General features: G+C 51.5%; 1 protein-coding gene across 2 annotated transcripts in view; it reads left to right on the forward strand.

Moving 5' to 3' along the window:
- The first annotated feature begins 11742 nt into the window (after nucleotides 1–11742).
- Nucleotides 11743–14972, forward strand: part of PAX6 (paired box 6) — a 28684-nt gene continuing 25454 nt past the window's right edge. The window contains exon 1 of one of the 2 annotated variants that reach the window (XM_011362541.2): nucleotides 11743–11895. The gene's annotated coding sequence lies outside the window, so the exon portion shown is untranslated. The remainder of the gene's footprint in view (nucleotides 11896–14972) is intronic. The other variant, XM_011362537.2, reaches the window with a different exon arrangement.

Below are 14972 nucleotides of genomic sequence, written 5' to 3' on the forward strand. Positions count from 1 at the left end.
CAAATGGATTAGAGAGAGAATATGTTTGTGTTTCTCTGTAATCCCTCCATGGATTCCAGGATTCTGAGTTTCTCTAGGGAATGTGGCAAAGCCACAAGATGTCCCCAAAGGCAAAATGTTGCAGGCTGCTCTCTGGTTCAGCTACCAAACACAGAAAAAGTAATGCAGGCGAAAAAATGAGAGGAAACTCTTCCTTGCACACAACTCAGAGGTAGGTGAGAACTGGGGTTCATCATAGCCTGTCAGTCTCTCAGGAACACATACTTCCACGTAGGTCTTCTGTTTCCAAAATGAACCTCCAAAGCCACCTGCTTCAAGTAGCCTCATATGGAGTCCAAGATGTGTACTGATGTTGCCTCCAGCCTACTTTTGCTTCCAAGTCCAAAAATAGATTTGAGGGAGGCTTCGAACAAAATCTTTATAGTCTCTGTGCTTGAGTTCCTCTAAATTGAATGACATTTGCTATTCACTTTCATGGGATTGAAAATCTTTTTACAAATCTTTTTACATTTCACTGCAATGGGATTTGTAAAAAGATTTTGGAGTAGATTGTAAAGAGAGAACAATGAGACATAAAGTAACCATTCTTTACTCTTTTAAGCAATAATTTACATTTATTGAAATTCATAGTGCACTCATAGCTAGGGGAAGACAGAAAGGGAAGACAGAGCATAGAAGGTATTCTAATAAAAACATAGAATGAGATAACAGCATAATATTAACTGAAAAACTCAGATTCCTTATACTTCCCCCCCATAATTAGAATCACAAGCAATATTACAGGCAGTTCTAACAACATTTCTTTTTTCTACTTCTAAGCATTTTTGTAGCATTGTATAGGACCGTATCAAATTCTCAGTATTTTGTGCTATTTCATTACAATGAGTTTGCTATAAACAGAACAGAACAAAACTAAAGTCAGCCTTATTTGTCACAAACCTAACGTATTTAATTAAAAAAAAAAAAGACTTAAGAATGTCCAAAATGTTTTATGTAAAATACTCAATGAGTATTTACACTGGGAAATACACACATTATCGGTGGTCTTCCTAGAGCATCCAGGCCCTAAAATGACCAGAACTGTGCAGGTATTTTGAAGTGAAGAATAAGAAATTATCTCTTTAATGACGACAAAAAAATAGACTTGAAATTAATGTTTTTATACCACTTCTATGTTCAGAAATATTTTCAGACTGTAAATTCATAAGCACATTAACATTGGAGAGTGTTTGGAATATATTTCTGGAAAAAACATATTCAGTAATGTGGTATGCTTCCTGGCAATTTTTGCTTCATTTGCATGAAAAGTCATTATGTTATTTATATTATATAGAGAAACTAGGAAAACCTCAGCACTATTTTCCTCCTTATTTTAGCTTTTGTGAACTTTGCATTCTGTTTCAACATCTCTGCTTTGTATCAAATACTAAAACAGGAAAAGAAAGAAATCCCCATTTCAGATACACAAAAGAGCTAAACAGGGTTTTAATGTTTTCGAATTTATTTCTACTTTTGCACTCTTCATGTACATTCCAGCAGCAGGAAAGGGAGAAGAGGTAAGAGTAAAGTACGGTGAAACTTGATCTTGCCATAACCCCATCAAAGGTCTGTTAGATTGATTTTTCTTCCCTGCAAACAATTGGAAAGGAGCAGAGGCAGAAAAAGTCCTTAAAATTTGGACAATCACTAGAGAATACCTCATTTCATTATACAAATAGGGGGTTGAGAGGTCGCTGCTAATTCTATGGGTTTCCTCAGCAAGACATACTCTCACACCCAAGTTTTGAAACTAAAAACTACAGTACTCCTCAGATGATTGTGCCTGGTGTTTAAAAGGCCCCTGCAGAGGACTAGTCAAAATATTTACATTCCTCTCAGAAACTGTAACTCCAAGGAAAAGAGGAACATAGTGAGAGGACGAATCAAAAGAAAAACTTTCCTTCCGTAGTCAGGGAGAAAAGGTGACAGGCCGCTGGATCGCCAACAACAGTCCTGTTCTCTTAGTTTAGCTCAAGGGTGGATAACATCTTTCCGGTGAACGTTCGTCTATGGTAAGGAGCATTAGGAGAATTTGGTGTCAAAATTAGGGTTATATCAATTTCTGAAAGCATGTGGATAATAGAAAGCCGTAAGTGGGCGTGTTTAATTGTCCATGCGTCTTCCCCGGAGCTCTGCGCCCGACGCTGTAAATAGATGGGTGAGTGATGGGCACGTATGTTTTTCCCATAAAGTGCAGCCACTGGCTCAAAGTGAGTCAGACTCTGGCATGGGAGCGTGTTCGAGGCCGGGCGGCAGCGGGGACGCGGTAAGGGTGGAGGAAGAAGCAGGCGGGGGCGATGATTAGTGAAGGAAATGACCCAGCTCCCTCCCTTCTGTTTTCACAGTCTGCGTCACGCTTCTGTACGCTCCGAGTCCGCAGCGGGCGAGTGGGTGGCGGGGTACCAGCCTGACGATCGCCTTCCCGGCCCTGGCCCTCCGGCCCCGACGTTGCCTGCCCGAGGTCCCCAGGAGAAGCCGAAGTGGAGACTTGGCCTGGCGTCTCCAGGCCAGGCCTGGGACCCGCGGAACGTCTCCCATCTCGGCGCCCCGCGACGTGAGCGCGGAGCTGGGAGTTCAGAAGCGGGACCTGAAGCCGCCGCCGAGCCCCGCCTAGGTGCACGGGTAATGGGACTGCGGCCGACGAGGAGACAGCGAGGGGTACCGGGACAGCCGGCCTGCCCAGCCGGGCCGCTCTACTCCTGCCGCCCGCGTTCTAGACTGAAAAGCACCTTCTGAGCAAGGATTAGTAGTAATACTCCATTATTCCTATTAGAACAAGTTAATGTAAGGGTTGGGCCATGAGGCCCCGGGCGGGGTCACGTGTGCCCCCGTCACTCCGGCTCCCCTCGCCTCTCCGGTTCGAGTTATGCCATCAAGCTAATATATTGTGACTGCTCTTCTCTCCTGTGACAAAGGCTTGCAGCTGCCTCCAAATCAATAGACGTCAAAGAAATATGAAAACAATCATGACACAAAACTTAAATCCTGGCTGGAGCCTACATAATCAGAACTGTGCTTCTGTTCTCCAAGCCGCCGATTAATTTATCCTAAAGTTTAGTCAAATTTTTATTCCGGTACCTTTTTTCCCAGCAGATCCCGCTACATCTGTCGGGTTTGTAATGTAATTTGTAATTACTGCCCTTCATGTGGTCCGGTGCCTTGAACCATCTTTAATTAAAAGCATAATTAAGGGAAGATCTAAAGAAAGACAATTACCAGATGGTCTTTTTTTTTTTTTTTTTTTTTTTGAGGCGGTAGTTTAGCAGAGAGGGGCGCGGGGTTGGTCCCTGGGACCCCGCGCCTGGGGAACCGGCGGTGGGCCCTAGCGGCGCTTGCGCACAGCAGAGGCCCTGGCCCCGCACCTACCCCCACCCTCTCCCTCTGGCTCCAGCCCAGAGGCTCTGCCCAGGCCGCACCCCAAGGTGAGCGCCAGCGACTCCACAGTGCAGAGACTCTGGTTTTCTACCCGCTTTCCCTGAGGTCGCGGGGGTGTAGGATGGCCGCGGGGGAGGATATGGCAAGTTCAAGGCCGAAGCAACTTCCAAATCTGCTAGAGGGCCCCCGGATCGGCCCCACCCCGCCCTGCGCGCGAGCTTTGGAGCTTAGAAGCAGAAAGAAAGTTGGCGAAGACTGGAATAAAGGGGAAAGGACAAGAGAAGGGGCAGCTGTCTATAAGAGGGCAACCTGGAGAGGGGGCCTCAGCCCAGGCTCTCACTAGGCCAGGCCTGGCTTAGGGTGGGAGCTGGGGGATCTGTCCCGGGCGGTCCAAGAACCCCTGGAGACAACAAGACAGCAGCGCCCGCGCTATCGTCCGCAGCCCCGTCGTGCAAAGTGGCCCCTTGACGGTGATTGTCTCGGCTGTCGACTCCTCCGTGTCCACTGGTCCTTGGGATTTTCAAAACAAGTTTCGGGGGGAGGAAGGAACAAGCCAATTCTCCACCCCTGTCCCACCCCCACGTCCCCGAAATGAATAATGCAGGCAGGAGCCAAGAATTCTGCATTAGCGCCGCGTTGCCCCGGCTGCTGGCGCAAGGATCCCGAAGTCGGATAATGGAAATTAAACTGTTGTTGTATGGCGGGCATGTCATTATGTGACTGTTCATATTCAAAGTCAGGCAGCAATGAATTGTAATCATTTCAATTATCTTCAATACACTTTCTTTAGGACAGAAGTTGTCAACGATTAAAAAAAAAAAAAGTACATTCTTGCGGCTCCGTGGGTCCATTTTCCAGACGGTTTGTTGCTCTTGCTGCCTGATTTGGTTTCGGCTTTTATTCCCCAGCCTCAGATTCTCTTACAGAGACTCCGGCAGAGTGAGCAAGCCGAGGCGGAGTGAACAAGCCGGGGCGGCCCTCTCCGCTTCTCTGGCGCTGCGGGCCGGTTACGCGAGTCCGCAATTGCCTCCGTGCGCCTGGCGCGCGCATTTTGGTTGCTTTCAGCTTTAATTAACTTTGAACAACAAATATGCCTGGAGCTCTAGATGTGGTGTCGCCTTGGGGAAGGGGGCCGTCGTATTATATTCTGCGTTCTCCCCAGCCTAGGAGGGTGGGCTGGCTGCAGCAGCCTGAGCCCCCGGAGGCCAGCGCCGTGCGTCAGAAAGGCACGTGCTGTACGGTGCCCGCGCCTCCAAGATTCCTGAGAGATCCGGGAACGTCTTCTTAAGTCCGGGACAAGGCAGAGAAGACCCGGGACCCGCAGAGCCCGCTCTCCTTTGTTGAAACTACCCCAGCCCGTGCTCGCTCCCTCTTGTCCCCAAACGTAAGGCAGTGGCGAGTTGGATGTGATGTCCTCTGGGGATGGCAAAGCGCCCTCCGCCCCCAGCCCGGGCAGAGAGAGTAGGGGTCGCCTTTGAAGCCCACGTCCATCGCGCCCATTAGGACTAATCCCGATCTTTACACTAATATCGCCTCTCGGGTTTTTATTATACTCATTTGGGAGGAAATGAGATCTTGCCAGGAAAATAGCACCCTGCACCCCACTTTTCATAGCTGCGCAGGGCCAGGGCCTGAACAACCCCGCGGGCAATTCTCGAGCTGCCGATATTATATTTGTGAAATGTTCTTTTGTTGAAGCTTTTAACACCTTCTTATAACGAATCATTTGTTCTTTTCTCTTTAATTTTGATAGACAATTAGCCATCAGAGATACACCAGTTGACTGTAACCGAGCATTAAACTCGCCTTTATGTAACGCTAATTTAGCATAGCTGCTTTGTTTAACTTTGCTATATAAGAACCAGGTTTTGTATCAAAAAAAAAAATAGGTGTAATTTTATGTGGGGCTTCATTTCTTTTGGCCCTGTACGCAGCAAGCCCTCTTCTCTTTGTGAAGCGTTCTGCTAGGGCCTGACGCCATTTCCCGTGCCTAGCACCTGCAGGCTGGGAGGTGGGGGGTGGGGGTGAGGAAAGGGAATTAGCATTGATATAGATTTAGTTGAAATGTAATCTCTTAAATCTGTCCAAGATTCAGAGAGATAATTACACTTTCACTGAATTGCCAGGGGTCAGCGTCTCAGAGGACCTGAGGAGTTGATTTACTAACAATAGTGTTACATAAAAAATGGCGTTTGAGATTATAATGTTAATGGCTGCGGTCACTGGGGAATGCGGCTGCTTCCAACTAATTCCATGTAACTTGTTTTTTTTTTTTTTTTTGCCTCCCTTCTTCTCTGGCTCTGTCTTTGGAAAGATTCAGAGCTTCGTGTTGTTTAATTTGGTAGCAGACGCCCGGAGGTTAGGACACTAAGCTTGGGGTTGACACGCTTTTTCTGAGTGTTTGTGGTGATAGGTTGTGGCCTCAACGGCAAGGCTGGACTCTTCCCCACAAGGACCAGGACAAGGGTGCAGGCTCTAGGCACCACCCAGCGAGACTCCCATAAGATCTAAGCACAGGCAGTGGAGGTGGATCAGGCATCGGGAAAAATCAGAGCACCCTCCCAGGCGCTGGCCTTCCCTGCCTGCCTGGAACGGGACCTGCCCTGCTTCCAGCCGCCTGGAGCTCCCCAGCTGGAGGAGGACAAGAAGGCCCTGTTGTGTACCTTACTCTCCCACTCAGGCCACGCTTCCAGCCCAGCAGCCTCAAACATAGGGATACTCACTTCCCACCCCTAACTTCCCGAAGTTTCAGCTGGCATTTGATGGGAGGCCAGGACATAACTGGAGAAAGGGCTGGGAATACCAAAAAAGACACTGCAAAAATCAAGATTCTAGCTTGAGGTGGGAATCAGCTTTAAAACTGAGAAGCCTCTTTTGGGGTGGAGACAGTTAAGGAGTTCACACTCCCCTACACTCTTATCTAACTCATGTCAAACTTCACCCATATTGATCTCCAACCACAGTTCCGAGACTCCATCAGAAACCCCGCTGCTGCCCCTAACTTGTAGCCCTGCCAGGTAATTATGGAGCTTTGCCCCTACTTGAATGGCCTCAGGACACCCAGGGACCCACCAGTGGGCTCATCTCCACCCGTGGGCCAACGCAGAGCCCCTGAAGATGTGTACAAAAGTCAAGGGATGAGCAGGAAAAAGCGGCCCCTCTTTCTGTGCGAGACAGAAAAAGAGTGGGTTTTGTGGCCTCCTCCAGGGTGGCAAAGGGCCAGGCAATAAGAGGAGAGGTCCCTGGCCTGGGAGCATCCTTAGGCCACACCAGGGCTCAACATCCTAGGCCTGGACCCAGGACGTGACCATTGCTGACCCGCAAGTCCGGGAGCTCAGATTTCCCTCCCAAGGGCGAGACTTTGGAGGCTGAGAGTGGGGACCCCAGTCTCCTCTACCTCTTACTCCCTACACAGCAACATGGAGAGGCAGAGGGAGCAGAGCCAGTCCTGCCAGACCCGGGCCCAGGCCTTGCTAAGGCTCTCCCTTGGCCTGGGAGCTCTGCTTCAGTGAAGAAAGCGTGCTGGATCCATGACTTGTGTGTCTGAGCAAAAGAAGGAGCCACCCCTCAGCCTAACACGTTCTCACCCACCTTACCAAGCCCCATGGTGTCTGCAGACAGGCAGGGAACCCATGGCCAGCAGGTGCCCTCCAGGCCTCACCTGAAAATGAAGCGAGAGAGGCCTGGGCACCCAACCCCTTGGTGCTCAGGAGGTCCCTGCGCATCCCATGTGTTTATGTGGGTGCCCCCTTATCTTATATGTAACAGCAATATATATGTTAATTGAAAACTTCTGAATTTAAAAAGGTTGTGACAAGTTATAATTTGTCCTGTCAATGCCTGGAATCCTTATTTATCTCTTTAGCTGCCTCCCGCTCGCGCCTGTCAGCTAACAGCTTGCCTAACTCGTTGACTTCCTCACTCATGGCACGGAAATGACAAATGTGCTGTTTTATCCGTACAATTTATTTCATTATTGTTGCCAGCACGAAGCATCACAATCAATCATAAGGAAGTCCAGTTGGCAGGTGTCAATCCTGGTGTGTTTTTGTACGTCTCAGTCTATATTTAATCCAATTATAAGGGTCACAGAGTAAGTGCCAATCCTCTTGTTACAACTCACATCTTATTTAAGATTTAAAGTAAAAAAAAGTCAACTCGATCACATGGACCTTTGGGGGGAAGGGAGGAAATGCTTTTGAAACCCCCCCATCTCTCTCTCTCTCTCATTCTCTCTGCCTTCTCACCTCCAGTTTAAATTACTCAGCCATCCCTTTTTTATTAAAGAGTTGCAGGGAATCCCAGTTTTATGCGCATTTGTGTGCAAATGAGGCTCTCGTTATTTTGCTAAAGTAGAAGCAGGCTTAATGATGAGAGATCTTTCCGCTCATTGCCCATTCAAATACAATTGTAGATCGAAGGCGGCCTTGTCACGTTGAGAAAAAGTGAATTTCTAACATCCAGGACGTGCCTGTCTACTTTCAGTGAATTGCATCCAATCACCCCCAGGGAATTCAGCTAATGTCTCAGTCTCCACTCGGACAAGGGAGAGAAAGAAATCAAACATGGTGCCATAGACTGACTGACTTAACATGAAAATATTTAGAAGGAAAGGAAAAGCAGAGTTTTCTTGAATTGATTGTGATGGAGATTTTTCTTAGAGGGAAAGCAAACTGGGAAGATTCAGAGATTTCCCCAATGTCCAAGAAAACTTTATGGTGGAGTAGAATGGATGGAAGAGAGAAGAAACTAAATATTTCTTTGAAGGAGAGCAGGAAGATAATTGAACAGTAGCGAGACCACAATATTGCATATAAGAATGCCATTATGCAGTCTTTTAGACTCGGGTGAAAAGATGACAAACATTATTTTGCTAAATATTTTCCTTATTGATGGTCAGATTCACAATACATTCTTCCAGTTTTTATTTACAAAATCTTTTTTTAAAAGCTTGCCATTTAAGGAAAAGGAAGTGAAGAAGAGGGAAGAAAGAGTAAGACCCAAATGCACTGTCTGGTAAATTTAAATCCCGAGATGATACATGGATTTCTGTCTTGTACAGCTATTTGAAATGACACAAAATATACACAGTATTTTTCTCACTTAGCTGAGGACTTTCCCCTCTCTTTCTATAAATTTTTAAACGAAAAGTTTCATTAAACCCCTTTATAAATTAGCACCCACCCAGCAATAAAAATTTTAAAAATAGAAGTTAACAGGATGCATTATCATCTGGACTTAATAACATGAAATTAAAATACTCATGTAGAAAAATCTGTCTTTACTTTTTAATTGTTTCAAGACTTAATGGCCATTCTCAGGGAAAAGACAAATACTAAATCAATTCCCATCTACCATCATGTAGCACAGATCCTGCGGGAGGGGCTTCCAATCTGGAAGCCGCTTTATTTACATAAAGTAGTTAAAGGAGAAGAAGAGAAGAGAGAGGAAGGAAGAGAGGACACACATACCTTGGACAAGAACAATAGATGTCAGCTACAGTTCAAGCCAAGGACAGATCTCTCTTCCCCTGTCCCTGTCTCCTTCTAGTCCAGCCTCGCTCCCTAACCATTCCCATACTTTCCTCCCTCCACCCCTACCCCTAATCTCAGGTCCCTCATCTCTTCCCCACTCTCCACTTCACCACGACGGACCGAAGGGGAAGCTCTGGACTTCGCAGCGGTCCTAGGCCGGAGCTGACCAGGGAGCCACCGCGCGCCCGGCCGTGCCGAGCTCTTTCGTAACTGCTGTGAAGAATCAGCTTGGAACTGCCTTAGGCGTCGGAGAATTCCTGTTTCTGGCCCTTTGCATCCCACCTACAGCCCACCTCAGGTTGCACTCCTCATCTCGGTGTTACAAGTCGTACTGCTGGGCGGTGCGGCCTAAAGAGTCTGCCTCTGCCCAGGCGGAGCAAGGCTGGGCCTCGCAGCCTGAGCACTACGAGGGGCCGGGCCGGGTTGGGCCTGGCCGAGCCGCCCCCAAGGCCGGTGGCAGGCTCCCGGGTCAGGAGCTACCCGGGGGACCAAGCTTCGGCTGCAGCTAAACTTGCAGCCTCCCGAGCGGCGACCCGGACGCGAGCTTCCTCCCGCCCTGCCTTCCGTGCCCAGGGCAAATGGAGAGCGGCTCGTGCGTTGGCCCGGAGCTCGGAAGGGCCTAGCGGGGCCTCGCCTACACCGCCCCGCGCTCCCGCGCCGCCCGAGCGCGCCCTTTATTGACAGGCAGATAAGAAGGCTGGAACCGTGGCGTTTCCAGCGTCGCTCTCGAGCACCCTGCCGGGTTGCAGGGATCCGTGCGCACTTAATGGCCTGGACTCCAAACAAGCCCAGAGCAGCCTGCCCCGCAGCCTCGGTTCCGGACAGAGGGGGTAGGTGGGGAGCAAGCCTCTGACACAAACCTGGGAGCTAGAGAGGCCTGCTCAGGCCCAGGGCCTACACGTAGTCCAAACTCCAAGGCAGACCGTGGAGTGGAGGGCGACCTCAGGACATTCGGGGCCGGGAGCTGGACCAGGTCCTGGAGGGGAGCTTGAGTGCTTGCCAAGAAACTAGGCCACGGGAGGAGGCCAGTGGTGGTGGAGAAACCCGAGCAAACGCCTGAATACCACTCCCCAGCGGAGTTGGGCTTGGGGAGACAGGACCACTGCAGGGTTCTGACTCAGATTAGAGTGGCCAGTGGGAGGATGGATGCTCCTGGCCCCTGACACAGGAAGACCAGGGGGGTGGGATGGGGAAAACTGTGGGTACTGTTTTTAAATAGGTAAGAACACACTTAAACGTCTCCACCAACAGACTCTTATTCTCCTCCCTACTCCTACCCTGCTCTCAGGAACTCAAAGGACTGAGAAAAATTAAAAAATCAAGTCCGGAGAAGCTAGCTGGTCTGGCCAAGGGGAACTGACAGGCGGATTGCCTGGAGCCGCCTCTCGGCGGGTTGCGAACTCCACACCTGTCCAGGTGTGCCCGGGACGGGAGGGAGAACCGCTCCACCTCTCGCGCGCCATCTGTGCTTCGCTCTCCCTTTGCCGCTCCCACCTAAGCAAAGTGTACAGGAACTGGCCCTGGAGCCCGACTCTGGCCTAGGCATCCCCCTCCTAGCTTCAACACACACACACACACACACACACACACACACACACACACACACACACACACACACACACACACCTGGGTCTACCTGGGCTAGGTCTCCCACGAGCTGCCTAAAGGCACCTCCATGCTCCACCACTTGCCCTCCTGCCACCTCCTCAAGCGTTCCCTGACCCTCCTGGCTCGACCTCTGTTACTCCCAAGTTCGAGACCCGGATGGAGGCAGAGAACGAAGGAAATGGACATTGAGAAGCCTCCTCCCCTGTTGTGGGTGAAGGCGGGCGGGGGGCCGGGGGACCCGGGAATGACAACGCAGGTTTAAATCCCCATTCCAAGACAGCCAGGCCCAACTGGGCTAAGCCATCTCCCAGCCTACACTGAATGTGAGAGGATAAGCGCGGACCACCAGGTCAGTATCCTGGGGCTCCGCCCCAATTTCTGTGGTTTCCTCGGCTCCGGAAAGGGAAATCTTGACTTCAGAATCTGGGACTTTCCTATTTCCCTCCTGTAGGCCACAAAGGCAACACTTAACCACTTAACCACCCCCCCCCCAGTCAAAAATGAATAAAATCGCCTAAAATTTCTACGTGAATGGAGCCTTTCAGGCCAAAGAGGCGAGGGAAGCCCGAGCAGGTGCCGTTTGTGGCTCCCCTCACGAGAACTCAGCGGGCCTGGCGAGGACTTTGGCTTAGCATGGAAGAAACAATCGCTCATCTCCCCAGAACCTCTATCTATGCCCAGCTGGTGACCTGTAGGCCCGAGGGCCAGGTTGGAGTACCCATCGCTGCTTGAGTTCCTTCTGAAAACAATTTCTGCTAGAGGACCCCCGGTACAACCTCCGGGTCCCTCTGATGGAGTGACTCCCTCGGGGATCGGAGGAGAGGGCCGGGTGGGCACTCGGAAATGTAGACGGCAAGCCTAGGGGAGGGGCTCGCGTTCCAGGAGGGGAGGAGGAGCACGCTCGGGAGGACGAGTTTCCCTGGGGCCATGCAACGCGCTAAGGGAGCGGATGGGTCTGGTTGGGGTCGGGTTGGGCATGAGCAGTCGCGGGCCCGGCCCAGGAAGGCCAGTGCAGAGCTTGGAGCGGGCGGGATTCGGGATGAGGAGGAGGAGGCTCCCGCCCGGCCGGAGCGCTCGTGGGCGCGGAGCTAAGCCCAACTCTGGCCGCCATGACGTCACGCGGGTCCCGCAGCCAATGAGAACCGTGCTGGCATGGATATTAAGGAAAGTTAGCGCCTGCCTGAGCACCCTCTTTTCTTATCATTGACATTTAAACTCTAGGGCAGGTCCTCGCGTAGAACGCGGCTGTCAGATCTGCCACTTCCCCTGCCGAGCGGCGGTGAGAAGTGTGGGAACCGGCGCCGCCAGGCTCACCTGCCTCCCCGCCCTCTGCTCCCAGGTAACTGCCCGGGCTCCCGCCCCGGCCCCGCTCGGGGCCCGCGCCGCCTCTCCGCTGCCCGCGACCGGTGCCCGTAAATTCTAGCCCGCCCCAAGTAGCCCGGGGGCTTGATTTTTGCCTTTAAAAGGAGGCTTACAAAGATAGAGGGGAGTAAAAGGGGCGGAATCGGATAAGGGAGGAGAAGGTGTCTTGTCTTTGCCTAGAGTGCTTTTCTGCAAAAGTAGCAAAATGTTCCAGTCCCCAGAGTGGACTTCCAGACGGGTGCTGAGCTGGGATTGGGGGGGGGAGGGAGGGGAGGTACGGGGAGAGGGAAATGGGGATCTGCTTGCTACTGCTAGCTGCAGAAGCTGTTCGCGACCGTGAGAAATGTAGGAAGGAGGGATGCAGTTTGCACCCAGAACTCCCCCGAATCGCAGTTAACAACATTCACGCATGGAGAAGTCCCCACCCGCGCCCGGAACGCGTGGAAACGCCCCGCCGCGGGTCGGGAGAAGTGCCGCAAAAGTTTCCCGCGGTTGCAAAGTGTAGATTGCCGGACGGAAACAAAGTCGTAGAGATGGGAGTTCGTTTCTCAGAAAGGAGCCGAGGACTAAAGAATGCTGCCAGCAGAGCTGGGCAGCGCGTAAACCCCAGCGTGTGATTTGAGCTTCACTTCGGAAGACCTAATAATTAGCGATTCTCACTGAGCTAGAACACGGGCTCGGGTTACCGCGGGCGCTGCTCTCGCTGCCTGGGCAGAAAGTCTGTGGGCGCCAGGAGAGTCCGGCCGCCTCGTGCCGGGGAGAGCGGCACCCGCGGCTCTCCTGCCCCCGACGGCCCAAGCCGGGTGCCAGAAGTTTCTCCAAAGTGGGTCAGGAAAGGGACGACCCCAAACTTGATGAAAGTTCCAGGAGGTCAGCCCGGAGCGGCCGGAAACGCCGGAGCACAGGAGCACCTGCCAGAAGCTTGGGGAGGCCTCTTGGTCAGGCCCGGGCTCACCACTGGTGCTCCTGGCGCCCCCTCTCTAGATCTTTTGGGGGGTCATTTTTGGAGGGCGTTTGTATCTCAGGCATACCTATGACAGGTGCTTGGGATCACTGCCCAGCTCCGAGCGGTGGCCGCCCCCTGCCCACCCCACCAGGGAAAGAGGGGAATGAGAGAGAAGTGACGAGAGAGTAGTCGCCACCCCGCCGAGCACCTTACCTGAATCTGGGTCTTTTCCTCCTCGGATTCCTTTCCGGAGCTGAGGGGCGAGCAGGTTGCCCACTTCGCTGTGGGAAGTGGACCTTCTCCTCTAGTCATAAATCAAACCCAGCCATCCTCGGGCCTCCTCCCTCATTAGAGATGTTTACTGGAGATTGTGTTTATTCGGCTGTCACAGCGAGAAAACGCAATGACATAATTACCTCTGACCAGAGTCGTCGCCCCGCGCCCAGGGCAAGCCAGGGACCTCCTCTGTCGCCTTCTCACTCCTGTGCCCTCCTTAATCCGAGGGAGTATGTGGTTGGCTGGTCTTTTTTTTTTTTTTTTCACCCCCGGACTCTTTCATATAATTTGAATTATTGAATGAGCTACTATTCAAATTTCCCCAGGGCCTGGCGTTTGTTTGTTTGTTTGTTTGTTTATTTTAGAATTTGAAAGGAAATTGGAGGGAACCTAACGCCCCTCCAGGGCGGAAGGGGGCAGCGCGAGAGAAATGGAGGGAGAGTCCCTATCGCTTTGCAAACTTTCAGTCGGGCCGGGTCTGCGGTCCGCGGGGGCCAGACACCACCTGGCGCCCCAAGCCTGGCTTGAGCAGAGGGGAGCTGACCGGGAAGGATGGATGCCGATATTGGTGGTGTTATTTGTTGTTTTATTTTTTATTCTCTCTCCTCTTGGGAAGAATCTAAGGCTTCAGGGGCCCAGGCTGAGAATTCTTAAACTCTCCCTGGCCGAACTCGGCGAGTCAAACCCGCAGCTCCTCCCCCTGCCTCTCGCCCCGTGGCTGCCCCCGGGCATCGGTTTTCCCCGCTAGCCAGGTTTCTAAGTCACCATCTGTAAAGCAGAGTTAGGAAGTGATGAAAAGCGCCGAATTGTTCTCTAATTGAAAATACTTTTTTTTTTTTTTGGTGACCGCGCTGACAAATATCTGGGATCCTTGCTTTTGATCCCTCACTGCTGCCTCTGTTCTCCAATGGCTAATAAAACTCGCATTGAGCCCCTTAGTGCCTTGATTAACAGGCAGATTAACTCTTACTGGGGTGGGGAACAGCTTGTCCCAATCAATGTCATTTTAAGAGCCCGTCAGGATACGCTTAGCTCCGGTTCCCTGGCTGCTCCAGCGAACTAGCCATGACATTTGCTCCCTTCCTCTTCCCCAGCCTCAAATCCCCCAGCAAAGCCCCCAGTTCCCAGCCCGCGTGTAACCTGCTCCACTTCAGGACAAGTGCGGGACTCAGTTCCTGGCCTTTAAAACAGGCGAATTTTTAGAGAGGGAATCCCTAGGGAGAAGGGACTGAGGTGGCCTTGCCTTACTTTTCGTTGGAAGCTGAACTCTTGCCTCTTGAGGGCGGAGGTTACAGGAAAAGGAGAGATGGGGGACCGACCTGGGTGACAAAATTGAAAGCAAACTTTGCTGGAAACCTAATTTGCAAAAATCGGAGAGTGCCACTGACTGCAAATGTCCTACATATCAGAAGTTTTAAACCTGGTCCCCATCTTGGACAACCGGCACGTAGAGTTCGGGAAGCAAAGTCTTGGGAGTCCGACCTGATGGGCTACAGGAATCTCTTGGCTGGGAAACACACTTGGACAATGGTTTTTAAAAAGTATTTGGGGGGAGGAATAGAGAAAGAGAGACGCTTGCCGCCTAATGCGAATGGAAGAGGACCGAACCCACTAGTCATTTGGCAGGAGGCGAAGAAGGGTGAGGGCACAGCGGCTTTCCCCAGCCGAGCGTGGCCACAGCCTGGAGACGCCACCCTGCTGGCTCTCCTCGGCTTCCCGGCGCTCTGAGCTGTGCGACGCTGCGGGATGAACTAGAAACCTGCAGGTTGCTGGAGAAAGGAGTAAGGAGAAAGGCCTAGAGTGGAGGGGGCACCGTGAACTGGGCGACAGGG

The sequence above is a fragment of the Pteropus vampyrus genome, unplaced genomic scaffold (genome assembly GCF_000151845.1).
Source record: "Pteropus vampyrus isolate Shadow unplaced genomic scaffold, Pvam_2.0 Scaffold76, whole genome shotgun sequence".
Classification (NCBI taxonomy): domain Eukaryota; kingdom Metazoa; phylum Chordata; class Mammalia; order Chiroptera; family Pteropodidae; genus Pteropus; species Pteropus vampyrus.